At 40.0% G+C, this 25,519-nt stretch overlaps 1 protein-coding gene across 1 annotated transcript in view; it reads right to left on the reverse strand.

Moving 5' to 3' along the window:
- Nucleotides 1–25,101, reverse strand: part of LOC109419618 (mucin-2) — a 481,698-nt gene extending 456,597 nt beyond the window's left edge. Inside the window, exons 1-2 of the mRNA XM_029870881.2 lie at nucleotides 24,642–25,101; nucleotides 9,010–10,345 (exon numbers count right to left, since the gene is read on the reverse strand). The gene's annotated coding sequence lies outside the window, so the exon portion shown is untranslated. The remainder of the gene's footprint in view (nucleotides 1–9,009; nucleotides 10,346–24,641) is intronic.
- Nucleotides 25,102–25,519: the final 418 nt, after the last annotated feature.

The following is a 25,519-nucleotide window of genomic DNA, read 5'->3' on the forward strand; positions in this document are numbered from 1 at the left end:
ACTGTAATGGTTCATTACAGCACTGATTTGCGTTGCGTGTTGAACCAATACAGCACTGTTTTCAGTTTTGATCAACTTCTTGCGTTCTGGACGCAGTTTTGAAAAATGACAACTGCAAGTATAACCTATGCTAAATATGATCAGATTTTCTTAAACATTTCCTGGCTTGTTTGAGCGTCGAGTATCTTTACTTATCTCTTACATTACAAAAATGATCAATTTCCATAGAAAGCTCTTAGTTAATAGTAACTTTGTAACAGTGGAAAGACACCAAACTAAGAAGTTATGAAAGTTCGTAGGCCACAATCACGATTTTCTCGTCTCCCTAGTATCGAAGTTACCTCCATTTCGTAATGATTTTCAAACAAACCGCCTCTAAATAATTTCAAGATTTTAATCACGCGCCACACACGATGCGGCACACGATCACGATCCCTTTCTCAAGTAGGGCTCGATGCCCCATACCTTATATTATCAAACCATCCCTTAACAGACACGCAGTCGCAAGTTTATGTAGTAGATAGGTAGCAGCCACAAACCCATTATAGAGCTTAGTTTAGCGAAATGCCACCACAGTCCACGATCGTTGCATCATCTCTACATTTTCGCTGCTGTACGACTTAACGCTGTCGAGGCTTGTGGTAGGTCCAAAGGGGGCCAGCAAAACGCACCTCTTCGACAAATCTGCGGAAAAAGAAAATACCGACCCGCATTAATGCGCGGGGCTTTTCGTGATTTGCTGCTGACAGCCTCAGCCACGCATGCATGTGGCCTCGTTCGTTCATGGGCCAGCTGAAGCGTGTGGCTGTAGGACAAATGGGCAATGGGTCGGGTAATGAATGCATGTGATGCGGTGAAGAAATCTCACCGCGTTGTTGGCTCTAGGGCAATGCATTGGATATGTGCAGGGTTATGCTGCTGCTACTGTTGCTGCAACCTTAGAGGAAAAATGCCAGCAACGGCGCATTCTGATGTCCAGTTTTATGGCATGGTAAGACGTTGTTGGGGTAGTTCATTCTGCCGCAACATGGACATTTCTCGAAAGGTGCTGCTGGAATTATTTCAGGAGATCAACCAGATTTTTTTTCGAGACAACTCCAGTTATTCCTGCTTTGGTTTCTCAAGGAATTACAGGTATTACTCCAGAGATTTCTCCAGGAGTTCATCCAGAGACTCACACAGGAACTGTTTCAGAGATTAGTCTCAAAATTCCTCTGGAGAATCTTTCAGGTTTTACTCCAACGGTTCATCGGGGGATTCCAACAGATATGTTCCATTGGTTTTTCAGAAGTTTTCCGCACAAACTAATGCAGAGGTAGAGATACCTAACTTCTGGAATTCCTTTGGAGATTTTTTTCCAGAGATTGCTTCAGAAATCTCTCTAAAGGTTTTTTTTAGGAATTACTATATAGATCCCAAGAGGAATGATTCAGATACAGGAATTCAGCTCCAGATATTCACGCGGTAATTCTCCAGAGGTTTATCCAAACAAACTCACTCAGAAACGGGCAGTGGCTACCGCTTCTGATTCTTATGCAAAAGGTCCTGGGTTCTGCCTCGTCCCTTTCCTCCCACTTTTAATTTTTCTATCTACTTCTCTCTCTCTCCCACTTCTACATATTTACATGTAGGTTAGTAGTCATTTCTCTTCCTTCCATACACAGCACAGTGTCAATCTATAAGGTAACGCCTACAAGTTATGCAACCAAGCTAGCTGTGCCGCTTGCGCTTCACAGTAATCTTCACACAGACTATCACTTTACGCCCTGGCATCCATGCACCAATGCGTGAACCCTTTGCCATAAATAAACAATTACCACCAACCCTCCGACATCCGTATGAGGTTGTGCATGTGCAGATGACTTAACGGCCTGTTGGCAACAAGCGATTGTAATCATCACTTTCCTCCCCCTCCCCACATTGACCTGCAACCTGACGCAGCAGGCACCATTGTTGCCTGTAAATGTAGATCACTAACGCTCACACAACCTGTTAGTCCCAAGCAGCTATCTCATTGTTTCCTTGTGTGAGTGTAGCTGATCTGGCGATACTGGAGTAGCAGCTGCGGGTGGTCAATCAAGCTCAATCTCAAGCTCAAAAGTCACTCAGAAACAGCTCCGGAGGCTCCTTCAGGACTTTTCCAGGAATTCATGCAGTCACCCCTTATGATTGTTTTCTTCAGGACCCCTCAAGGAATTCCCTTAGAGACTTCTCCCGAAATTGATTCAAGACATCGTTCAGTAGTCCTTCAGGAATTCACCCGGATATTCCACGAATTTTACTAGGAATTATTCCAGAATCTAGCACTAAGATTCTCTGGAACACTTTCTGGATGAATCTTTGAAGTAATTCCTGGAGGAATCCCTGGAGAAACATTTATAGGTATTCTTGGACAAATTAGTAGATGAACTTTTGGATGTATTCTTGGGAACATATCTGGAAAAAAAAACTATAGGATCTGGGAGAATTCGTGGAAGAATCCCTGGGAGTCTGTGAAAAACTTTCTGCAGCATTTGATAGAAGAAACTTTAGATGAATTTATGGAGGATTTCCTAGGGAAAATGTGGTGGAATTGTTTGACAAATCTCTGGCTGAATTGTTAGAATAGCATTTCTGCAAAAATAAATCCTGAATGCAACACGAGAGTAATCGGGAAATCTGGGAACGAATGTCAAAAGAAACACCTCCGAAGAATTTACTCTAGAAAAGCACAAACAAACTGAAACATTGCATCATTATCTATGATCTGTACAATAAATTGATGGATATCTCGGAATCTACCACGGACTTCATTAGAAAGTCATCAAAAGTATTGCTACTGGAATAAGTGCTGTACAGTGAACAAGAATCATGAATTTTACAGTTTAAACGAACACTTAAGATAATTTTTAAAACTCCATAAAGGTAGGAGCTTGTTGTAAGTTCTTAGACTATCCCCACCGGTGCGTAGAGAGTGGGTGAACAGTAGAGGTATAAAAACCGGTTTCTTTTCCGATACCCAACATCGTACGGAATATCTTGATCGATGACAATGAATTCCACAAGACTTGTTCTTTTTCTTGACGTAACGTACCAACTGGGACAAAGACTGCTTCTCAGCTCAGTGTTCTATCGATGATTTCACAGTAATTGATTCCAGTAATGACGAAATGCTGAAGCAATGCGATTATATTACATGGAAAACTCTGTTTTAACGGATATGTAGCTCGAAAGGCGTTTCCGTATGCGTCGGAGTTTGTTTCTGAGCATTGTAAGAGAGATGGATCGTTCAAAGAACGAATGCTACATGCAAGCTGATGGACTTACCTAGAGAACAAGGATGCCATATATATAGATTTATCCGTATTATACAGATTTTTGAGCATCCGTGCAGATTTCGTCTTATGTAAAATCGAAGACGGCTAATAACAAGACAGCCAGCTCCCACCCTGTTGCAGGCGACATGGTTGAAACGCCCTCAACGATTCACAGGAACATTAAAACATGTTTGTGTGCGTGTACATGTAAATACGTACACGGAAATGGTAGCATCGCATGCACACTCATTCATGATGTTGTTCCCTGAAGTCGTTTGTGGCGCTAGTGTGCTTGTAGCTCCCAAGGTATATGGAGCAAGAGGGTAGATGTCTGTCTTGTTATTAGTCGTCTTCGGTAAAATACAGATTTTTGGACTAGAGGGGTTACCCAAGCAACACACATGTTATATAAGAGTTACGACAGCGCAAGTTTTGGTTGTATAGAAGTTAAATTTACGTAATTCTAACATTGTGTTGGAATAACGTAAAATAAACTTCTATACAACCAAAACTTGCGCTGTCGTTACTAATATATAACATGTGTGTTGCTTGGGTATATTTCTTGTAAGTGATACAGATTTTCCAACTAGATTTTGTATGGGGTACAGAATTTGGGAAAGAGTGATAGAGATTTTTCAAAAAATCATCTCTGGCATCCTTGCTAAAGAAAAAATGATGTAAATCTCGCAGTAAATCCCAAAGTAGCTGAAGAAATCTCTGAAGCAACTCCTGGAGAAACCCCTGAGGGGACTTCTACGGGAATCCATGAGTGTACTCGAGGAGGAATCGTTGACGGAATCCCTGGAGGAATTCCTGAACGAACTCCTGAGAGATATCCCTGGTAAAACTCTTGGAGGCATCACTGAAGGAACTTTAGAAGAAACCGCGTGAAGAATTCCAGGAGGAATCACAGAAGGAACTCGTGGAGGAATTTCTGCTGGAGCTTCTAGAGAAATCATAAAAGAAATATCAAACGCTTGATGAATTTCATGAGGAACCCCTGAAGAATTCCTGAAGGAACCCCAGGAGTCCTGAAGGAGTTTCTGGAAAAATCTCTAATCCAATTACAGAAGAAATCTGTTCAGTATTTCCAAGCGAAATTTCTGTGAAGGTATTTCCATAGGAATCTATTTCCTTAGGAAATGAAGAAACATCTAGAGAAATTCTTGAATGAACTCTAGGAGAAACCTCTGATGGATTTTCTTCCAAAGGAATCCTTGAAGGAACCCACGAATGAATTCCCATGGGAAATGCTTATGAATTTCAAGTTGAAATTCCTGGAGGAATTCCTGAAAGAGTTCCGATAGAAATCCCAGAATGCATTTCTGAAGGAATCCTTGAAGAAGTTCTCAAACAAAACTCTCCAGCAATTCCAGAAGAAATTTCTTAAAGAATTCCAGGGAAAATCCCTGAAGGTATTCATGGTAGAACCCCTCAAAACATCTAAAGGAATCTTTCAATGAACTCTAAGTGAAACCCCTGAAGGATGTTCTAGACGTCTAGAGAAGAGAAATTCCTGGAGAAATCGCTGAAGAAATTCCTGGAGGAATTACAGGAGAAATCCCCGAAAAAACAGACTTAGCTGAATAACAGTTTCATAAGCTAAAGTTTTCTTAAAAGTGGTTTATTCAACTCTTGTTCAGCAAAAATGTTTGTTAGGATCGTCCCTAAAGGAGGAGCTCATGCAGAAACCCACGAAGGTGTTCCTGGAGAAATCCTGGAAGGAATTTGAGAAAGAAATCCCTGAGGGAGTTCCTGTAGAAATCTCTCCAACAATTCCAGGAGAAATGCTTCAAAGAATTCCAGGAAAAATCCCTGAAGAAATTCTTAGAGGAGTCCTAGCAAAATTCCAGAAAAAAAATCCTGAAAAAATACTGAGGGAGTTGCTGGAAGAAACCCTCATAAGTTTATGAAGTAATTCTTCCAGGAATTCCAGCAAAAATCCCATAATGAGTTCTTGGAGAAATCCCTAAATAAATTCCCGGAGAAATTCCTGAAGGAGTTCCTTGAGAAGTCCCTTCTAGGAATATCAGAAGAAATCGATTGTAGAACTCCAAGAGAAATTCCTCAAAGAACTCCAGAACAATTCTCAGAAGGAATTTCTTAGCATATTTTTGACTAATCCATGAAGGAAAGGAAGTTAACTGTTGGAGAAATACCTGATAAAATTCCTAGAGAAAGCGTTTAAGAAATTCATGAAGAAATCCTTGATGGAACTCCAGGAAGAATCTATGAAGAAATTTCTTGAGGAATTTCTGAAAAAAATCCAGGAGGAAACCATGAAGAAATTCCTGGATGAATCCTTCATGAAATTCCTGGAGGAAATAAAGAATAAATACTTGGAGAATCTCCGAAGGGAGAGTTATCCCTCTATGGTTGGCTTTTCGGTCCGGATAAATTATAAGCGGGGTGATACTATTTCATCCGACGTTTCGACCCTTGGTTTGGGTCTTCTTCAGGGAGGTTATAGGGAGGTTAAACGTCGGATGAAATATTATCACCCCGCTTATAATTTATCCGGACCGAAAAGCCAACCATAGAGGGATAACTCTGCCAATCCGTCGGTCGTTTCCACAATCATCTCCGAAGGGACTCTCTAGAGGAATCCATGAATTAACGTCAGGAGAAACCTCTAACAGAACTTATAGAGGAATTTTTGAGAGAACTCATGAATATATCCCTTAGTAAACTCTTGGACTAATCATTGAAGAACTTCTTGAATCAATCCCTGATTGAATTCCTAGAGGAAACATAATAAAAAAAAATCTGATGAAAATTCTGAATGAACTCCTGGGGAAACCTGATTGAGTTTTTAAAAAACCTCTGCTGAAATTCCTGGAGGAATCTGAAAAGAAAGTCATTCGCGAATCTCTAAAGGAACTACTAGAGAAATGATTGAATTAACTTCCAGACAGAACTTCTTGAGGAAGTTGTACTGAAGGCAATATATCCTCTCAAACGGAACTTCTGGAGGAATCCGTTAATAAATTTCTGAAAGAATTTCGGAAAATTGGCAGATATTTTACCTTTCTCGTACACCAAAGTGTACTGGAAGGCTATATGTCCTCTCAAACAACGAACTTTCGATAGAAGGTTCGGACAGTCAAGTCACATATACCAATCAACTCAGTTCGACGAATTGAGATGATGTCTGATTGTGTGTGTATGTATGTCTGTGTACAAAAAAGGTCACTCACTTTTAAGGCACTTCCCATTGGCCCATTTTTTCGATTATAGCTCAAATCGAACCGGAGTTTTTCCGCATTGTTTGCTATTGAAAATGGTCCGGATCGGTCAAGGCGTTCCGGAGTTACGGCCATTTCAGTGATCTGGACCAACACCGGTAGAACTGGCCCTATCTTGCGACACATCAAACCGCGGCGAATTTTGTAACCTTTAGCATGGTTGACGAATAGCGTGCGGAAATCAACACTTGGAGGCCCAAAATTCAAGATGGCGGCCTAATACTCAAGATGGCTGATCAAAATTCAAGATGGCGGCTGTTTAATGGTGTTTTAGGGTCTAAAACCATGCAATATGGGTATTTTTAGTATGGGGAAGATGTCTGGAGTCCAAAAACGGCGACCAAAATATCAAAGTTGGCGGTCTAAAATCCAAAAATAGCGGCTCCAAATTCAATATGGCTACTGTTACATGGTGTTAAAGACTCCAAAACCATTCAATATGGGTAAATTTGGTATGGATAAGATGTTTGGAGTCCAAAAATGACAACCAAATATCCAAGATGGCGACTCCAAATTCAAGATGGCGGCTGCAAATTCAATATGGCGGCTGTTTAATAGTTTTAGGCTCTAAAATTGAATGGTTTATGAATACATTTAGTATGGAGATGTCTGGAGTCCAAAAAGGACGTCCAATATATCCAAGATGGCGGTCTAAAATTTAAAATGGCGGCTCCAAATTCGAGATGGCGGCTGTTCAATGGTGATTTAGGATCTAAAACCATGCAATATGGATGGATATTTTGGGTTTGGGGAAGATGTCTTGAGTCCAAAACTAACAACCAGAATATCCAAGATGGCGGCCTGAAATTCAAGATGGCGACTTCAAGTTTAAGATGGCGGCTGTTTAATGGTGTTTAAGGCTCTAAAACCATGCAATATTGGTATATTTGGTATAGGAAAGATGTCTGGATTCCAAAAATGACGTCCAAAATATCAAAAATGACGGACTAAAATCGAAAATGGCGGTTCCAAATTCAATATAATGGCTGTATCAAGGTGTTTTAGGCTCTAAACCCATTCAATATAGGTAAATTTGGTATGAAGAAGATGTTTGGAGTCCAAAAATGACGACCAAATATCCAAGATGGCGGCTCCAAATTCAAGATGGCGACTGTTCAATGGTGTTTTGGGATCTAAAGCCATGCAATATGGGTATTTTTAGTATGAGGAAGATGTCTTGAGTCCAAAACTAACGACCCGAATATCCAAGATGGCGATCTAAAATCCAGGATGGCGGCTCGATCTAAAATCCAAAATGGCGGTTCCAAATTCAATATGATGACTGTATCAAGGTGTTTTAGGCTCTAAACCCATTCAATATGGGTATATTTGGTATGGGGAAGATGTTTGGAGTCCAGAAATGGCGACCAAATATTCAAAATGGTGGCTCAAAATTTAAGATGGTGGCTCCAAATTCAATATGGTGGCTCCAAATTAAAGATGGTGGCTCCGAATTCAAGAGATGGCGGCTGTTTAATGGAGTTTTAATCTCTAGAACCATGCAATATGGGTATATTTAGTATGGGGAAGATGACCAGAGATCAAAAATGGCGACCATAATTTCCAAGATGGCGGTCAAAAATTCAAAATGGCGGCTCCAAATTCAGAATAGCGGCTGTTTTAAGAGTTTAAAGCTCAAACATAAAAAGTCAGACAAACGATATGATTTTGGTGCCATGAAATGGATTTTTTGTTAAACGTATGAAAGTGCGATATTCATCGACATGTCACTTGAGTTTTGTTGAAATGGGGTTTCGAAGGCACGAGAAAGGCGCCATAACCGCATGGTGGATTCATTGGGGTTTTTTTCTGGAGAAGCACTAATCTGTGGACGAGCGTTGTTCTGAACCATGTAGTCAGCATGGCAGTGATGCTGTTCTATAGCCACACAAGGCACCTGAGAGCCCCTGCTAGCAGAGCACGATAAGCTTAGCTGTAACCAGAGGTCAATGCACTGCACCCAGGTTAGTGATCGTGAATGGTGCAACATGATAACCAATGGCTGCTACAAATCATTTTTATGAGGATTCTGAATTGCAAAACAATTTTCGATGGTAAAGTAAACGTAAATACAAATCAAATTAACGATAATTAAAACCGCATCTAATTGTTTCAACAAACCAGGAATATTAATGTGAAACTGTTCACGCTACCAAAGGTCCCAACCGATCGAATCGAACTCCAATGTGATTGAACTGTTTATTATTGGGCATATTTGTTTTTCCGCTACCCGCCGAAGGCCGCATTAATCAAACGAATCAACTTTCAAATGATCATTAAAGTCTCAACAAGGCGTCCCAGCCTTCATTCGTCCAATCAACGCACCCTACACAATGCGTATCTATCGATTTTCGCACCTGCAGCAAACCCAATCAGAAAACCCTATAGGGCGAACGAAAATTGCTTTTGGGCAACATAACCACCCCGACGATTAATTAACGTGTGTAAAAATTTAACAAAATACTAACCAGTATCCAATATTATTACATTGCTCCGCTTCTGGTGCTTGGTCGGTAGCCCCTTACATTCCCACGTAGCAGCTAGTTAGTTGGCAGCATTACACTCGGTCGCCGCAGGTTCATCGCTTGTTCGAGCACCCAAATCACTGCACACCGAATTTTTATTGCGCCGCAATCATAAATCATTCACTCTTTCGATTTTCCTAGTTGGGCACTTCTTCGATTTATTAACCCTTCTAATTCGATTCCACTTGGTGGCGCAGCGCGCGCTTCGCGATTAACACGCAACGAGACCAATGTCTCCCCTATGGCTGCTCGTCGTTATGGCAACAAACAAACAATATCGCACAACACTAGTGGTGATAGGGCTGCTCGGCTCGCTCGCAGTTTGGATTAATTTAATTCCATTTTCTCGCTTCGCTACGTCGGAACAATTTTTCGCTGGGCTTTCGATTTCACTTGAGCCCCTACAAATAACACCGCTGCTGGTAAACAACGTTGCCCTCTTGTTATCGTGTTGAGGGTTGTTGTTGTTGTCGATTGGATTCGGACCGATCGCGATCACTTATGGTGCACAAAAAAAATATCGCACATACCTACTCACATACTCCGCTTCATCACAGACGCGAAATTGCTCGCGCACATTTCATTTTCTTCGATTTCCAAGTTTCACACTGTAAGTAACTAGGACCACCGATACTGTGAAGATGCACTCGTGCACTCAACAACGTTTCAAGGATTCCTCCGACGAAACACGTGTTATCACATCCCAATATCCGATGCACGGTTTGGTTATCTTCGCCTCTTCTTCACCGCTGGATTTTCTTCGTGTTTTTACAACACTCGTTCCGTTGCTGGCTGTTACGAGAGCTGTAGCAACTTTTCCACAACATGCATTTTGTTTTTTTTTTTCGAATTCGCTATGCCTTATGATGCCCAAGTCCGGTAATGGTGGACTAAGAAGAGGCACAATCACATCTCGCGTCGACTCGCCTCGCCGGTGGTGTTGCAAAAACAAAAATTCGCCTCGCAGTTACAGATGTAAAACCCGTTGTTCGCTACTCCTCTCGTTGGCCTTCTTCACCGGTCATTAATTTATTTTCACTCGCGAAGAAAAGTGTCCGACTGTGTGTACGTTATGTATGTGCGTGCGTGATATGTATGTGCTGCTTTTCTCATTCAGCTTCCAATTGAACCACACAATATGCTATTTGGTTGGGTAGTTGATCAAATTTCACCCCCCGTGTGTGGTGCAGTCACTTGATGCGAGTTCACTTTTTTTTTCGGAGGCTACAAAGTGCACAACAACCTTTTGTTTTGCATTGATCGGACTGCCCCGGTCTGCCTGCAAAGAAAGCAACAACAACAAACAGAAAAGAAATAGTAAAATTAGTTGAGTGTGGCTGTTGGTACTTGCTGGCTGGTAGGAGCACCACGCGGTGCTTCTGTTGTGGGTTTTGAGAGTGGAAATCGCAGTGAAAATAGAGGTGGTGCATTACTGGACTGCATTATTGAATGGCTGGATGGTGGTTTTTACGAGAGAGCTAATTAAGCAAACATCTTGCATCGTGGCGGGGTTTTTTGATTGCAACGAGGTTACTTTTAGATTTCGGGGTACATTTTTTGTAGGCGCTCTGGAACAAGCAATCATTTCTTCGTAATTATAGTAGCATTTTTTAGTAAAAATAAGATGCATCTGCTAAAACAAAAAAAAAATATTAAGAAAATACTCTCATTACCATATGTTAGAATTGTAGAGAATTCCAAAAGCATTTGAAAGGAAAATTGGGCAATAACATCTTCAGTTATTTTGCTTTTCTCGTACACCAAAGTGTACTGAGAGGCCATGTGTTATGTTCGATAGAAAGCTCGGAGGGTTAAGTCACATATACGATATACCAATCAACTCAGTTCGACGAATTCAGCAAATGTCTGTATGTGTGTGTGTGTGTCTGTGTACAAAAAAGTTCACTCACTTTGAAAGCACTTCTCAACCAGAATTTTACCGCATTGTTTGCTATTGAAAATGGTTCGGATCGATCCAGGCGTTCCAGAGTTATGGTCATTTTAGTGATCCGGACCAGCACCGGTGGAACTGGTCATATATAAAACTGAATCAAGCCCCATCATGTGATACATTGCCGATTGTTGTAACATTTAGCATGGTTGAAAAATGTTGTGGAAAGTGTACCAATGGAGACCAAAAATCCATGACTTCAGCCCAAAACTCAAGATGGCGGGCAAAAAACCAAGATGGCTACTCATAATACAATATGGCGGCTGTTCAATGAAGTTTAGGATCTAAAAACATGCGATATGTGTATATTTGACATGGGGAAGATACCCAGATTCCAAACATGATGACCAGAATAACCAGGAAAAATCTAGGATGACGGCCTCAACATTCAAGATAGCGACTGTTTAAGGAGTTTGCAGCACTAAAACCATGCATAATAGGTATGTTTGGTATGGGGAAGATATCCGGAGTCTAAATATGGCGACTTGGAATTGGGGTCGCCATCTTGGATATTGGACGGCGACCCCAATTCCAAGACGGTGGCTACAAATCCAACATGGCGGCCCACAAATTTAAGATTGTGGCTGCTTATGGAGTTTGAAGCTCTAAAACCTTGCAAGATGGGTATATTTGGTATGGAGATGATGTCCGGAGACTAAATATGGCGACTACAATATACAAGATGGCGTCTGTTAAGAAGTTTCAGGCTCTAAAATAATGCAAAATGGGTATATTTGGTAAAGATAAAATGTTCGGAGTCCAAAACTGGCGAACAGAATATCTACAGGCTTCCCGAAATTTGAAATTGCGGTCCAAAATTAAAGAGGGCAGTAGTTTAATGGAGCTTTAGGCTCAAAACCATGGCGAGATGGGTATATTTGGAATTGGGAAGATGACCGGAGTACAAACCCAAGATGTCGGCCAAACACTCAAGATGGTGGATGTTTTAAGGAATTTTCAACGCTACACCATTTGTTATGGGAAAGATGCCCGGAGTCTAACAATGGCAAACCTCTCTTTTTTCTCATTTGTGATACTACGTTCTCACTGGAATTTGGCGTGCCTCAAAGTCAGTTCTATCTACACAAAGTAGGCATTGAAATGAATGGACACTGATGTTTTCAGGGATTTTCTAAAAGATTCCTCATGTGATTGCTGCCGGGATTCTATTTGAGTTCTTTTATTTCAGGTACTCGTCCAGGCATTCCACCTGGAGCTCCTCCAGGGATTCCTCCAGGAATTCCTCAACGAATTTCTCTAGGGATTCTCGCAAGGATTCCTACAGAAATTCCTTCAGACATTACTCCAGGTGGAATTACTTCAGGAATTTCTCCAGGATTTCATCCTGGAATTTTCCAGGACTCAAGAAACTCCTCCAGGATTTCCCCCATGAACTGCTCTGGGAAGTACCCTAGGAATTCTATCACGAATTCCTTCAAACATCCTACAGCAATTTCTCCAGGAATTCCTCCAGAAATTCCTCTAGGCATTTTTTTTTTGTTTTTATTAATGTGTATTTTAACTTATAGCTAATTCTACACTTATACCTCTAGGCAACCTCTAGGCATTACTCCAGGCACTCTTCCAAGAAATCCTTGAAGAATTTCTCAGAGAATTCATCCAGGAATTCAATATGGAACTCTTTCAGAAATACCTACAGCAATGCCTCGACTCAATCAAGTCAAGTACAAAACACTGAAGACGACCTTACACTCTTACAGTTTAGGTTGAAATACGTATCTGTCAAAAGATGCCAATTCTTAGTGGAACTAAAAGGAACAGTACTTAACACCGATTTTCTTTTTACTTGCAATAAGGCACTGCATGAAATACTCTCCATCTCTTTCACTCTTACAGAAAGTTTGTAAACAACAAGGCCAAGAAACGTCAAAATCCCATACAAAATAAAAACAGTGCATTGCCCTATTCATGATTTTTAATCAAATGTTTATTATTTAATCTATGAAATGGTTTTAAGTCACTAGCTTTTTTTCTCTCATAATATTTCTTTGTTACAAACTGAAACTTCTGGCAAAATTACAAAAGAAGCTATGTAAATATAGGGTTGAGCTCCTGGAAGAATACTTGACTGAAGTTTTAAGAGAGCTTCTCGCATAAACACTAGTTTTTTCAATACACCGCTCAAACGTCATATTTCGTGTGGGAGTAAGCAGGCCAGTATTAATTCGTGCAGTAATCTATAGGGCACTGCATGAAATTCTCTCCTTCTCTTTCACTCTTACAGAAATTATGTAAACAACAAGGCCAAGAAACGTCAAAATCCCATACTAAATCAAAACAATGCAGTGCCCTATAAGGCAGTGCATGCTGCAGTTGCTAAGGATTTTTTTTTCTTTCTTGTCCTGTTCTATCGAAGTTAGTTCAACAAGAACTTAGTTCGCGCGCGTGAAAAAATCGATTAGGTTTGGACTCTCACCCAAGATGGGGTGTGAGGCAAATGGTGGCAACTCTGAACTGCTAACAGGATTCCCGCTGCTGCTGGTCTAAGAGACATCAACCGGGTGGAACAGGTTCGCGAATCAGGATTGCCGACTGCCAGGGTAAGATCGTCGCTATCAAGAATCATTTGCCTTAGTTGATCACCCATAGTTCTGGTTGCTGCCGAAGAACAGAAAGTAAGGTTTTCGAGGATACTAGTAAATAAATAGCATGCTTAATAATAAATGTGTTATGTAATAAAATAAAATTGGTAATAATTCGAATAAAAATCACCTTGAAGCATCGTTTCTTTTAGGAACCTTGCAGAAGTTTCTTCTAAAGTTCCTCTATGAGTTACTTTTGGAATTACTGCAGCAGTTCATTCTGGGTTTCCTTGAGGATCTTTAAGGTTTAAGGTTTTCCCTTTTTAAGATTTTTTTATACATATCTGTATTAACGAGATTTTAGCCCTGGGCTAGTTCATCTCGGGACCCACGCTTCACTTCCCTTCCGAAGGAAGAACTCACATTTTATGAGTTTGTCGGGAGTGGGATTCGATCCCAGGTCCTCGGCGTGATAGTCAAGTGTTCTAACCATCACACCAGGTCTACTCCACCTTTTTAAGAATTTCTCCTTCTGGAAAAAGTTTTTTTATACGATTATTCCAGGAATTCCTTTCATGTTCCTCCAGAAATTTATTCGGAATTTCTCCAGGAGTTCTCTGGGATTTCTCAGGGATCTCCTTGTCAGATTCATCCTGAAATTTTATCCGAATTTGTTCAGAAGTTCTATCTGGGATTCCTCTCCTGTCCGAGATTACTCCAGGAACTCCTAAGGGGTTCCTTCAGAATTCTACAGAGATTTTCTTAGGAATTCCTTCCGAGCTTCATCCAGGAGTGAGTTTTCGGATTCACTCAGGTATTCATTCCAAAAGTTCCTTACGAGATCCTTCTTTCAGAAGGAATGTTATGAACAGCCCTTGAAGGCACGGCATAAATATCATAAACTAGCTGTACCCGGCAAACTTTGTCTTGCCTACTGCGTTTTTTGACGTTTCAAGTTTCTAGCCAAGACCAAGCCCCCGGTCAAAATGTATGAAAGACCTATTTTTAAAAACTCTCAATTTTCGCATGTTTTTTGCCTGGGTGAACACTAACTGAACAAAACAAAGATGACTCGAATCCGACTTTCCGTTCGCGACTTATGCTCGGTCCCACGTATGCCACTGCATTTTTATATATATAGATGCTGTACACCGTGCCTTGAAGGAGAAGTCCTAGAAGGAGTTTCTGCACTCTGCAGGAATCTTGGGAGGTATCGATTGAGGGAAATGCTCCTGGCAGAATCCTAGAAGATACATCTCAAAGAATCAGAAATCTTGAGAAATCTCACAAGGGAACGTTACGATGGTGTCCCCCGGGGGTTTCAACCGGACTATTTTTGTTGCATTCTACTCGTGGAAATATGAATAAATCCAAAGCCTTCCGGGTGATGGGCCAGTGGTGTAGTCAGGAGAGGCCCTCAAAGGGGCAAATTATGCAAAATATAACATTATTGAAAATGCTCAAACGTCATTAAAATGCAAATTTCACAATGTATTTTTTTTTCCAGACACGAATGCCACATAAGTGGTAAAGTGTCTTTAATAAATATTAATAATAATAATAATAACAATGTATTTTACTAGAAACAGACAGAATATGCATGAAAACATGATTTCGTATCAATTTTAATTGGCGTTGCCAGGGTAAGAACCAGTTAAACTTATTTCAATAAAAATGTATCACCTTGTTTATCACCCATCTCACCCTGGCAACGCCTATGGTAAATTATTTTTATTACGAAAGCATGTATTTATGCATATTCTGTCTGTTAATACTGCAATACATATTGAAATTTGCATTTTGATGACGTTTGAGGATTTTCAATAATGTTATTGTGATATTCGGGACGATCAAGAATAATACGTCTGTTCTCTTAGCCGGCCGTAATCCAAGTGAAGTACTTTATTGTCCATATATGTAGATGAGCTCATCGTGTGTATTAGTATGTGTTAGTGTATGTACAATTTTATAATTTCAGTTCAGTGTTTAAGTAGTGCCATATTCAAATAATAAACTTCTTGTATGCAAGATTTAACCTATGCAGCAAATGTGGATTCTTCGTATATTACATCTTCCCCTCAAAGAAAGAAGCTTACTAACTTTATGTGAACTTAACCTACTATTTACAATTTTAATCGAAGCTACTTTTGATTGGAAAAGATGTATATAATGATTTAATTTTAATTCAATTTGTGGATCATTATTGGGTGGAATCTTCGTTAGATCTCACTGGTGTTTGCTTTTTAACCTTTCACTTCTTCTGAGTTCGCGACTACTTCCAGAGTGAGAACTATCGAAGTTTGTTTTGGCTTTACTCGAAGACTGCTTATCGTTACTCAAAGGATTATGATCAATTACACAGTTAGAAAAAATCAGCGACTTCGGTAAAGTTTTACCGAAATCTCAACCGTTAAGTTTGTTTTACAGTAAAAATTCGGTAAAGGTAGCAACTTTTACCGAAGTTCGTTAGAGTTTGACAGATAAACGATAACATTTTACCGAAATTTGTTATTTTTTTACAGAATTTCGTTAAAAATCCATTACCGAACGCTCAGCGGTTGAGATTTCGGTAAAAATTACCGAACGCGATTAGCTGTGTATGGTACGACCCGATTCAAGATCAGGATTATGTGATTTCTGATGAGTTAATTTTTTCAAATGATGTTTATTCCTCCTGTATACTGAGCCTTCAGAGTTGCGTATCCAGTAGGATCTTGGTGTATCCGCTAATGACGTAACTATTGCTTCAAGCCATTTTCCGTTTTTATCCAAATAAACCACCTTATCTCCCACCGCAAGATCATCTCTGCCTTTACAATTTCTATCATAGTATTGGTTTTGTTTAGTAAAGTGTCTATCTTGCAGCTCTCTAACAGTGTTATTCACTTTAGGAACCAATAATGTATTAGACACAGGTAGGTATGTATTGCATTTTCGGCTCATCAACAATTCTGCAGGGGAAGTTTTCAAATCCTTCAGGGGTGTGTTTCGATATTTTAACAGTGCTTTTCGAAAATCACTGCCAGACTCTTTTGATTTACGAAGGATATTTTTAGATATATTTACGTATTTTTCGGCAAGTCCGTTAGATTTAGGGTAATGTGGACTGGATGTCGTTAAATCGAATTCAAATTCCCTAGCAAAATTCCTAAATTCTTTGGACCCAAACGGCATATTGTCTGCAATTATCATCCTCGGATGTCCGTGAGTAGCAAACAGGTCAATTAATTTATCTATTATTATAGCTGTTGTTTTGTTAGTGAGTTTGATTATTTCTAACCACTTTGAATAATAGTCAACGACAATTAAAAATGGTTTTCCTTCAAAATCAAGGATATCCATTCCAAGTTTCACGAATGGAAGTTCCGGGATTTCGTGGTTTATCAATGGTTCCTTAACATTTTGCATCGAAAACTTAATGCAAATCTTACATCCGCCAACCTTGTCTTCAACGTCAGTGGCCAAACCTGGCCAGAAAAACAATTCTCTGGCCCTAGCTTTGGACTTTTCAACTCCGAAGTGGCCAACGTGGAGCCAATCTAAGACGGTCCGCCTAAGACTCACTGGTACAAAAATTTTATCATTCATAAAAACAATATCGTTTTCAACGTGCAAGTCATCTTTGAGTTTCCAAAGGAATCTCATGTTTTCATGTAGTCCTCTTTTATCATTCGGCCAACCCTTATGGTAAATTTCCAAAAGCTTACTCAGAATGGGATCATTTTTCGTAGCGACAACAAACTGCTGTTTACGACTGTCACTAATGTTGATTGTGTGGACGTATCCAGTGAGATCCTCTTCGGCATCATCTGGACCAATTGATCTTTTGAAAAAACGAGAAAGCACATCCGCGATGTACATGTACTTTCCTGGTAAATAGTGCAGGGTTAGATTGTATGGTAGTAATTTGATACGAAGTCGTTGCAGCCTAGCAGACGGTATTCCGCATAATGGTTTCTCCATTATGGCAACCAGCGGTTTATGGTCCGTTTCTACTAAAAACTGTCGACCATAAACGTAGTTGTGAAATTTTTTACAAGCAAAGACAATAGAGAGCATTTCTTTTTCAATCTGTGCGTACCTCTGTTCAGCATCATTCAAACTACGAGAATAGAATGCCACGGGCTTGCCGTTCTGCAAGAGACAAGCACCAAGTCCAAATTGAGAGGCATCGCACTGCAATTTGATTGGTTTTTTATCATCAAACGCTGAAAGATGAGGAGAGTTCTTGATGAGCTTTTTGATACGCTCAAGACAATCCTCTTGCGCTTTGGTCCAAGAAAAAATACTATCTTTCTTTAACAAATCCCTCAAAGGTTTTGAAAGCTCTGCTAAATTTGGTATAAATGTTCTTATGTAGTTGATCATCCCTAGAATTTTCTGCAATTCGACCTTGGTTGATGGAGCTTTTATTTCCTGAAGGTCATCTAGTCGACCTTGATCTGGTCTGAATCCGTTTCGTGAGATTTCATGGCCTAAGTAGGAAACCTTTTCCACGCGGTACTGCAGTTTCCTGGGATTGAATTTGATATTTCTCTCCCGTGCTCTTTTCATCACCCTCTCCATTATCCGATCATGCTCTTCTATGCTGTCTGCAAAGATCAAAAGATCATCTATGTAGACAAACACACCATCGATATCCGCAAAGTTCTCTTCATTGAACTTTTGAAAAACTTCAGGGGAAATCGATAAACCGAAAGGTAATCGATTGTAGCGATAAACTCCAAAAGGGGTGTTGAAAGAGCACATAAAACTTGATCTCTTGTCCAACTTGATTTGGAAAAATCCATCCTTCAAATCAAGCACTGAGAATATTTTCTTATTGGCCAATTTGTTCCTCAAATCATCAATGGTTGGGATCAAATAAGGTTCTTTCAGAAGAACTTTATTCAAATCACGTGGATCCAAGCATAATCTCAACGATTTGTCCGGTTTCTCAACAATTGTCAAATTAGAAATCCATTCTGTTGGTTCATTGACCGGAGAAATGATCTGGTCTTCGCATAAACGTCCTAATTCCTTTTTCAATTTGTCTAACAAAGCAAACGCAACTCGTCGAGGTGGTTTTGCGGTGGGGGAGGCACGCGGGTCAACTTTCAAACGATGCTGTTGCTTGAAACATCCAATACCAGTAAACACATCTGAATACTTATCAACGAACTCTTGAGCATTGCTATGCGAACGAACATCAAAAACACGATTTATTAACCCGAGATCTACGCAACTTTTCAAGCCCAGTATAGGATTCACATCAAGATCGACAATCACAAAATCCAGATCATGCAAAACGCCACGGGACACCACTTTGAGTGTTTTCTTACCGAGCGGCTTAATCTTTGACGACGTCCCGAATCCTTGGAGAACGATAGAGATATCTTCCAGTTCAGTCACTCCAATCTTCGATAGAACCCGTGCCGGAAGCACATTGACGTCCGCGCCTGTGTCGAGCTTGCATGACACATCCATATTGTCGATCCTAATCACCTCACACCAGGGAGATCCAGTGTCAGATTCCAGTACATCCATATAGCAAACAGACAGTTCTCCAGCATTTTTCGTCTGCGAACGATTCCGACAGACAGTGCTAAAATGATTTTGCCGGCCACAGACCGAGCAAGTCTTCCCGAATGCTGGACACTTGCCTTTTGCATGGTCATACCCACAATAGCTGCAATTAGAGACAATAGATCTATTGTTGGACTTGGCATTCTTCTTTGTGTTGTTGTTAGTGTTCTGGTTAGTAGTTTTGTGTGAGCTATTAGCTTTTGGCCGGTTTTGCCCCTCCGAGCTAGTTTTACCCATCCTTTTCCCCGTTGCACCCCCCTTTTTGTTGATCTGATCTACACGTCCAGCTGGTCCTGGATCACTGTGACTCATAACCTTCATCTGTTCCCTCCGTTGTTCCTCGATCTTGCATGCTTCAACGACCTTTTCCAAGGTCAGCTCTCTGGCCTCCCTCCCCATGAGCTTGTCCGAAAACGCCCGATCGTGCAGTCCAAAGACAATTTGGTCCCTTAATAAACTGTCTCGCAGATTCCCGTACTCGCACGTCTGCACGAGCGTGGTAATATCCCGAAGAAAATCATCGAATTTCTCGCCCTCACGTTGCTGACGATGCGTGAAGACGAATCGCTCGAAGATCACATTCTTCTTTTGCCCACAGTAGGTATCGAAGGCCTCCATAACCTCATCGAAGTCTTCTTTGTCCGCTGCCGTTAGCGGTAGGATGTTGAATATTTCTAATCCATCCGGACCGACGACCGACAGTAAAATTGCGATTTTTACGTCGTCATCGTGACGTTCATGGCCGGCCCCCTTCATCCAGAACTCGAATGCCTGCTTGAACCTCATCCAATTAGTGTGCAGACTACCTGCCGTTTGCAATGGCGGCGGTGGTGGTAGCGTAGGTGGCATCAACGCTTTGAATTCTGGAGTGCGTACCAGCACCGGTGACTCCGATGATTTCGATTTTGGCTTAACCATTTTCCGCAGGAATCACTTTTCACCACGTAATAACAAGGTTGAACACCAGGCACGCACTCGAAGGGTTTAACACTATCACTTCGCAATGGCGACTTTGCTACAGCGCCATGTGATATTCGGGACGATCAAGAATAATACGTCTGTTCTCTTAGCCGGCCGTAATCCAAGTGAAGTACTTTATTGTCCATATATGTAGATGAGCTCATCGTGTGTATTAGTATGTGTTAGTGTATGTACAATTTTATAATTTCAGTTCAGTGTTTAAGTAGTGCCATATTCAAATAATAAACTTCTTGTATGCAAGATTTAACCTATGCAGCAAATGTGGATTCTTCGTATATTACAGTTATATTTTGCATAATTTGCCCCTTTGAGGGCCCCTTCTGAAAATAGTCCAGTTGAAATCTCCGGGGACACCATCGTAACCTTCCCTTGTCAGAAGAAATTTCCAGTTAGGAATTCCTAAAGTAATCCTAAAAAGAATTCCTGAAACTATTTCAAAAAGAACTCCTGGAGAGATTTGGGATAACATTAATGGCAGAATCCCGGAAGAAATCTTGGAAGGAGTTCCAGATTAAACTTCTGAAGTAATCACGGAAAAACTCTTCTTTGAAATTCCTAGAAACTCTCGGTGAAATCTCAGAAGGAGCACCCTAGAAAACCCGTGAAAGAAATTCTGGAGAAATCCTAGAATGAATTGCTGAAGGGATCCCAGAAGAAACTCCACGAGAAATCCCTTGAAGGAGGAATCCAAGAAGCAATTCCTTCAAAACTCCCAGAAAGATTCGCTTGAAAACCCCAGGAGAAAATTCTGAAAAATCCAAGAATAAACTGCTGGGGAAATACCAGAAGAAACTCCTGCGAGGTCCCGCGAAAGAACGATATCTCAAGGTGATTTTTATTCCAATAAAACCGATTTTATTTTCCTACAAAGCAGATTTGTTAGTCAGCATGCTATTTATTAACCAATGAATAAACTCCAATAATCTAAATACAGAACACCAACTTCCTGACGGCAACAAACAGAACAATAGTGGTTTACTAAGGCACCGGAACAAATGGCCAAAATGGAGGGGAGGATAACTTGTCTCTGATACTGACACTGGCAGTCGGCAATCTGCTTCACCTGGTTGATGTCTCTTAGACCAGCAGCAGCGGGAATCCTGTAGCAGCTCAGAGTTGCCATCATTTGTCACACGTGATTTTGGATGAGTATCCGCACGCAACTAAAAGGTACTGCAATGTTTTGATTTTGCGAGGAATTTTGAAATTTCGTGGCTTTCTCACTCAAAGTACAAATTTTTGGTAATACCAATCAGTGTGGTCAATTATGATTTTCAAAAAACTCAACGTAAATATGTACAGATGAGTAAATTATTGGTTGAATTGGGAAAAATCCACAGCTCAGGTGAGATTTGAACTCACGACCCTTATTCGCTAGACAAGTGCTTTACCGAGCCAATTAATTAAACGGCATTTTAGTTTTCATAAGGTAATTCAAATTTCATCGATCTATACAGTGACGTAGTCAGAAATTGTCTCTGGGAGGGGTTTTCAATGGTAAATGATACCTTTTTTGATTTGACACTTACATTTTGTAAACAGTATAAGCAATTGTATTCGTAGTTTGAAAATAGCGGCGCAGCCAAAAATTTTTTTGTCGCAAAGCGCTTTATACTGAAAATTTGTTCCACAAATTTTGGCTCTGGGGGAAACCCCCCGTGGCTACGCCAGTGGATCTATATCATCTCACCTGAGCTGTGGATTTTTTCCCAATTTAACCAATAATTTACCCATCTGTTCGTGGCTTTGTTTTAACATCAGTAAAAGAGAAGGAAGGAAATTTCATGCAGAGCCCTATTGAACTGACTTCGATAGAACAGAAAATTTCTCTAAGTCCACATCTTAAACGAAACGTCGAAAATTTTCATCTTTCATAGGTTTGTTTCAACTGTATAAGGAAACAGACGTTATTTCCATGAATATATAGTCTCTTCGTAAAAGTACCAACCATGCATTTAAAAACAATTTCGCAGCATCTTCGCTTCTGGAGCACCGATTGATTACCGATTTGAACGAAAATTTGAAGATAGAATCAGAACGGTTTCAATACAGTAATCCAATAAAGCTTGTATAAGACATGCATATACATTTGTAAATTTCCAAAAAATGTTCTAATTTGAACTGCCAACATTTGGACAAACTAAATTCTAATTTACACTATGGACTAGCATTGTGTACAAAGTTCGCATAAGCTCAAGAATATTGTATGAAAATTAAGGAACAATGACCTTGATTTTTATGCGAAACTGTAAAAAAGTCGCGTAACTTTAAGAAAATCGTATAAACCAGCGTTTCTCAAACTATGAGTCACGACCCACTGGTGGATCTACTGAATGTTTGATAAACTCCACAAATTTATCTATGTATTAAAAAAAAGCAAACAAAAACTGTACTTGATGTTTATTAGGGCAGTTCAGATTTCAAACATGTTAAAAATTCAAAGCTCCGATATGTTCATTATAATCCTTAGTACAAAACTAGAGTCCAGTTAAATTTTCAGCCATTTCGGTGGTGATTTAATGGTGTCCTAAAAGCAAAATAGTTTTAAATCTGAATTACTACGGAAATTTTCAAAAAGGTTCTCCGCGCTCTGTAGAGCATTTATACATGGTTGAAGACATAGGGTCAAAGTCAAATTGACTTCTTCAGATCTCAATGCTGAGTGTTGCTGAAGATTGCAAGAGCTGCGAAATTTCGCAAAAATCGGCACACACTATCAACAATGAATCAAGTTCAAATGCGAACTCTACAGTTCATAGTGCAAAATTCTGTTTGTTCTAGAACTACGGTTATAAATACTGTATCAATAATCACGAAATTCGTCAGGCAAAAATGAACATAACCATAAATAATTGCTGTAGAAATTTCATACAATTAATGAATAAAACATATCAATATGCTCTACATAAGCCCATTTCACACATATTTAAAACATAAAAAATACCACCCACAAATACTCTCTTCTGTATTTTTTTTTTTGAAATTTTGAACGTTCATGAAACTGCTGAAATTTTCCAAGAAAATGTCTTTATTTTTGTTAAAACTGCAGAGTACTCCGAAATTTGCATATATGCAGTTTTTTCAATTTATTTTCATTCCGAAAAGTAATGAAATGATCTATGTTTCAACACGATTTTTAAAATTCTATTACTTGCCACACAAAGCAACAATTGGTGAGTTCTGTGCATCGGTTGAGCAATCTAAGAAAAGCATTCTAAAACTCTAGCAAAGTATGTATATCCTTGCTGTTCACAACTGATGAAAAAAAAAACATTTTGCGATTACAAAAATCTGAAATCCAATCATATTTTCTCTTATACGGAAAACCAAACCCTAAAAATAATTTTATGCAATTCAAATGCATTTGATGCAACCCAAATGGATTGTACAATGGAAAATCATTGCATAAAATTTTGTATGTTGCTCGGTACAAAACTCGACTTTTTTAACACTCTCCGTATTTATCCAACTCGACAAGCCTCGTTGGATAAAAGTACGACTGGTGCTGAAAAAATCAACTTTTTGCGACTTGTTACATAAATAAAATAACTATTATGAAGTTTGAACTAATAAAAAATGTATAATGATAAAAAAAACGTTAAGAAATTATGCATAGAATTTTGTGAACAGAATTCTTTTTTCGGTTGAGTGAAATAAGCGTTTGTATCTTTAATACAAATACAATATGAAGATTTAGCGCTCTAGAGGGTGGAATTAAAAGGTACAAAACTGATTACACCCATTCGAAGAGGGTATGCTTAGAGGATTCGAAAAGTCTGTACAAGTTCAAAAAATTGCAAGCTCTTGTTGGTATCGAATTTAATGGCAAATACTTCCGAAAACTTTTTCATCTATCCGTAACAACCCAAAGATAGATTAACACAATTGCTATGACCCCCAAGTATTACTTAAATCGATAAATGTAAATGAATCACTAAATAAAAAAAATCCACTTGCTTTCAACTTTTCCCCGTCAAAATCAATACCTATTAAGTAATATATAAAGTAATCTTCACTATTTCAAACCTGTTGACAACAGTTGAGCTCATTTGCATAAAACGATAAAGATTTTATCAACACTTTTTCTATATTTCAGCAATTCCATAACACTTCTTTGCGTAATGATTGTTTTCTCGTCCCATCAATAATATCGTGCAGTTACACATATTATCAACAGCTAATTTAATCTTTCCTATTTCTTCTTGTTTCAACCTTGAATCAATTCAGCACTTTCACAGTTATTCCACCGATTTTTTCGTCGCAATTACGGGATATTAAAAAAAATTGGTACCGTCGTGTGCCTAAATCACTCTGACCCTCCAGCTATAACACATCTTCGGGTAATTCATCATATTATTTAGGCATAACACTTGACTACCATTAGGTAATCTCGGAAGTTTCGCCTTATGACTTGCATTTGTGTATCTTGAACTTTGATCTCCACGATCTTCACAAAAAAAAAACTCTGCACCACCATCTCAATCAAAACGATTCATCACAAAATCGAAAGCCCTCGCCGAACTTCTTCCACTTACATCAACGAACTATCTTCGCCTTCACTTCCCACTGCATTTGGCAATAAACCCAAAATCCACAACGCGAAATTCCAGTTTACTACTTTCACGTGCGTCTTTCGAACCGCGCGCCCGCTCACGTTTAGCTCGCGGCCAGGCACCGCAAGAGCTCAAGCTCAACACCGTCTGTCAGCCCCCGCCCAACAGGCAACCTCTTTCTTCGGCTGCTGGAAGCGCAGGCTGATGTTATTGTTTTTCCCCTGGTCGTCTTTGTTTTTAGCTTCGCGCGAATACAGAAAATGCGAAATTCCGATATCCATCCACACTGAGTGAGATCGTGATCTGTTCCGCGACGATGACGACGGAAAGACCGCGCGCGCGATCGAGCGTTCAGCGGTTCTGCTTTGTAATAAAACACGCGCACTGTGGAACCTCCCGTGAGTAGGATTCGACGGCAACTGAAGTGCTCGGGCGCTCGCGCTGCTTGCGCGAGCGATCAACCAGCCACCCCCTCGGCGGTAGAGCGTCCGTCGAGGGGTGGAAGCTTTCGTGTCTTGATCGGAGCTTTTGGCGATCGCGCGCTTCACGAAGCGAAAAATCGGAATGGCGTCCGCTCGGGTGAGGCTGGTTTTGCGTCTTCGTTCGTTTGTTTACATTCTGCTTCGGCTTTGGGTCAGTTCCCGAGTTGGGAGCTTTTCAGTCCGAAGTGTTTATGCACTTCCAAGCTGGTTTATCTCGGCGGTTTCACCTGTTGTAGCGTGCGAACGGTCAAAGTGCATGCATGCGGTAGTTGAGAGGAGAGCGTACAAAAAACGAGCACTAGGGTGTTTGCTCTGGTATCCATGCTCTTGGAACGAATATTTGTGTTTTTGCAACATTACTGACATCTAATTTCAGAT

Source organism: Aedes albopictus, chromosome 2 (assembly GCF_035046485.1).
Source record: "Aedes albopictus strain Foshan chromosome 2, AalbF5, whole genome shotgun sequence".
Classification (NCBI taxonomy): domain Eukaryota; kingdom Metazoa; phylum Arthropoda; class Insecta; order Diptera; family Culicidae; genus Aedes; species Aedes albopictus.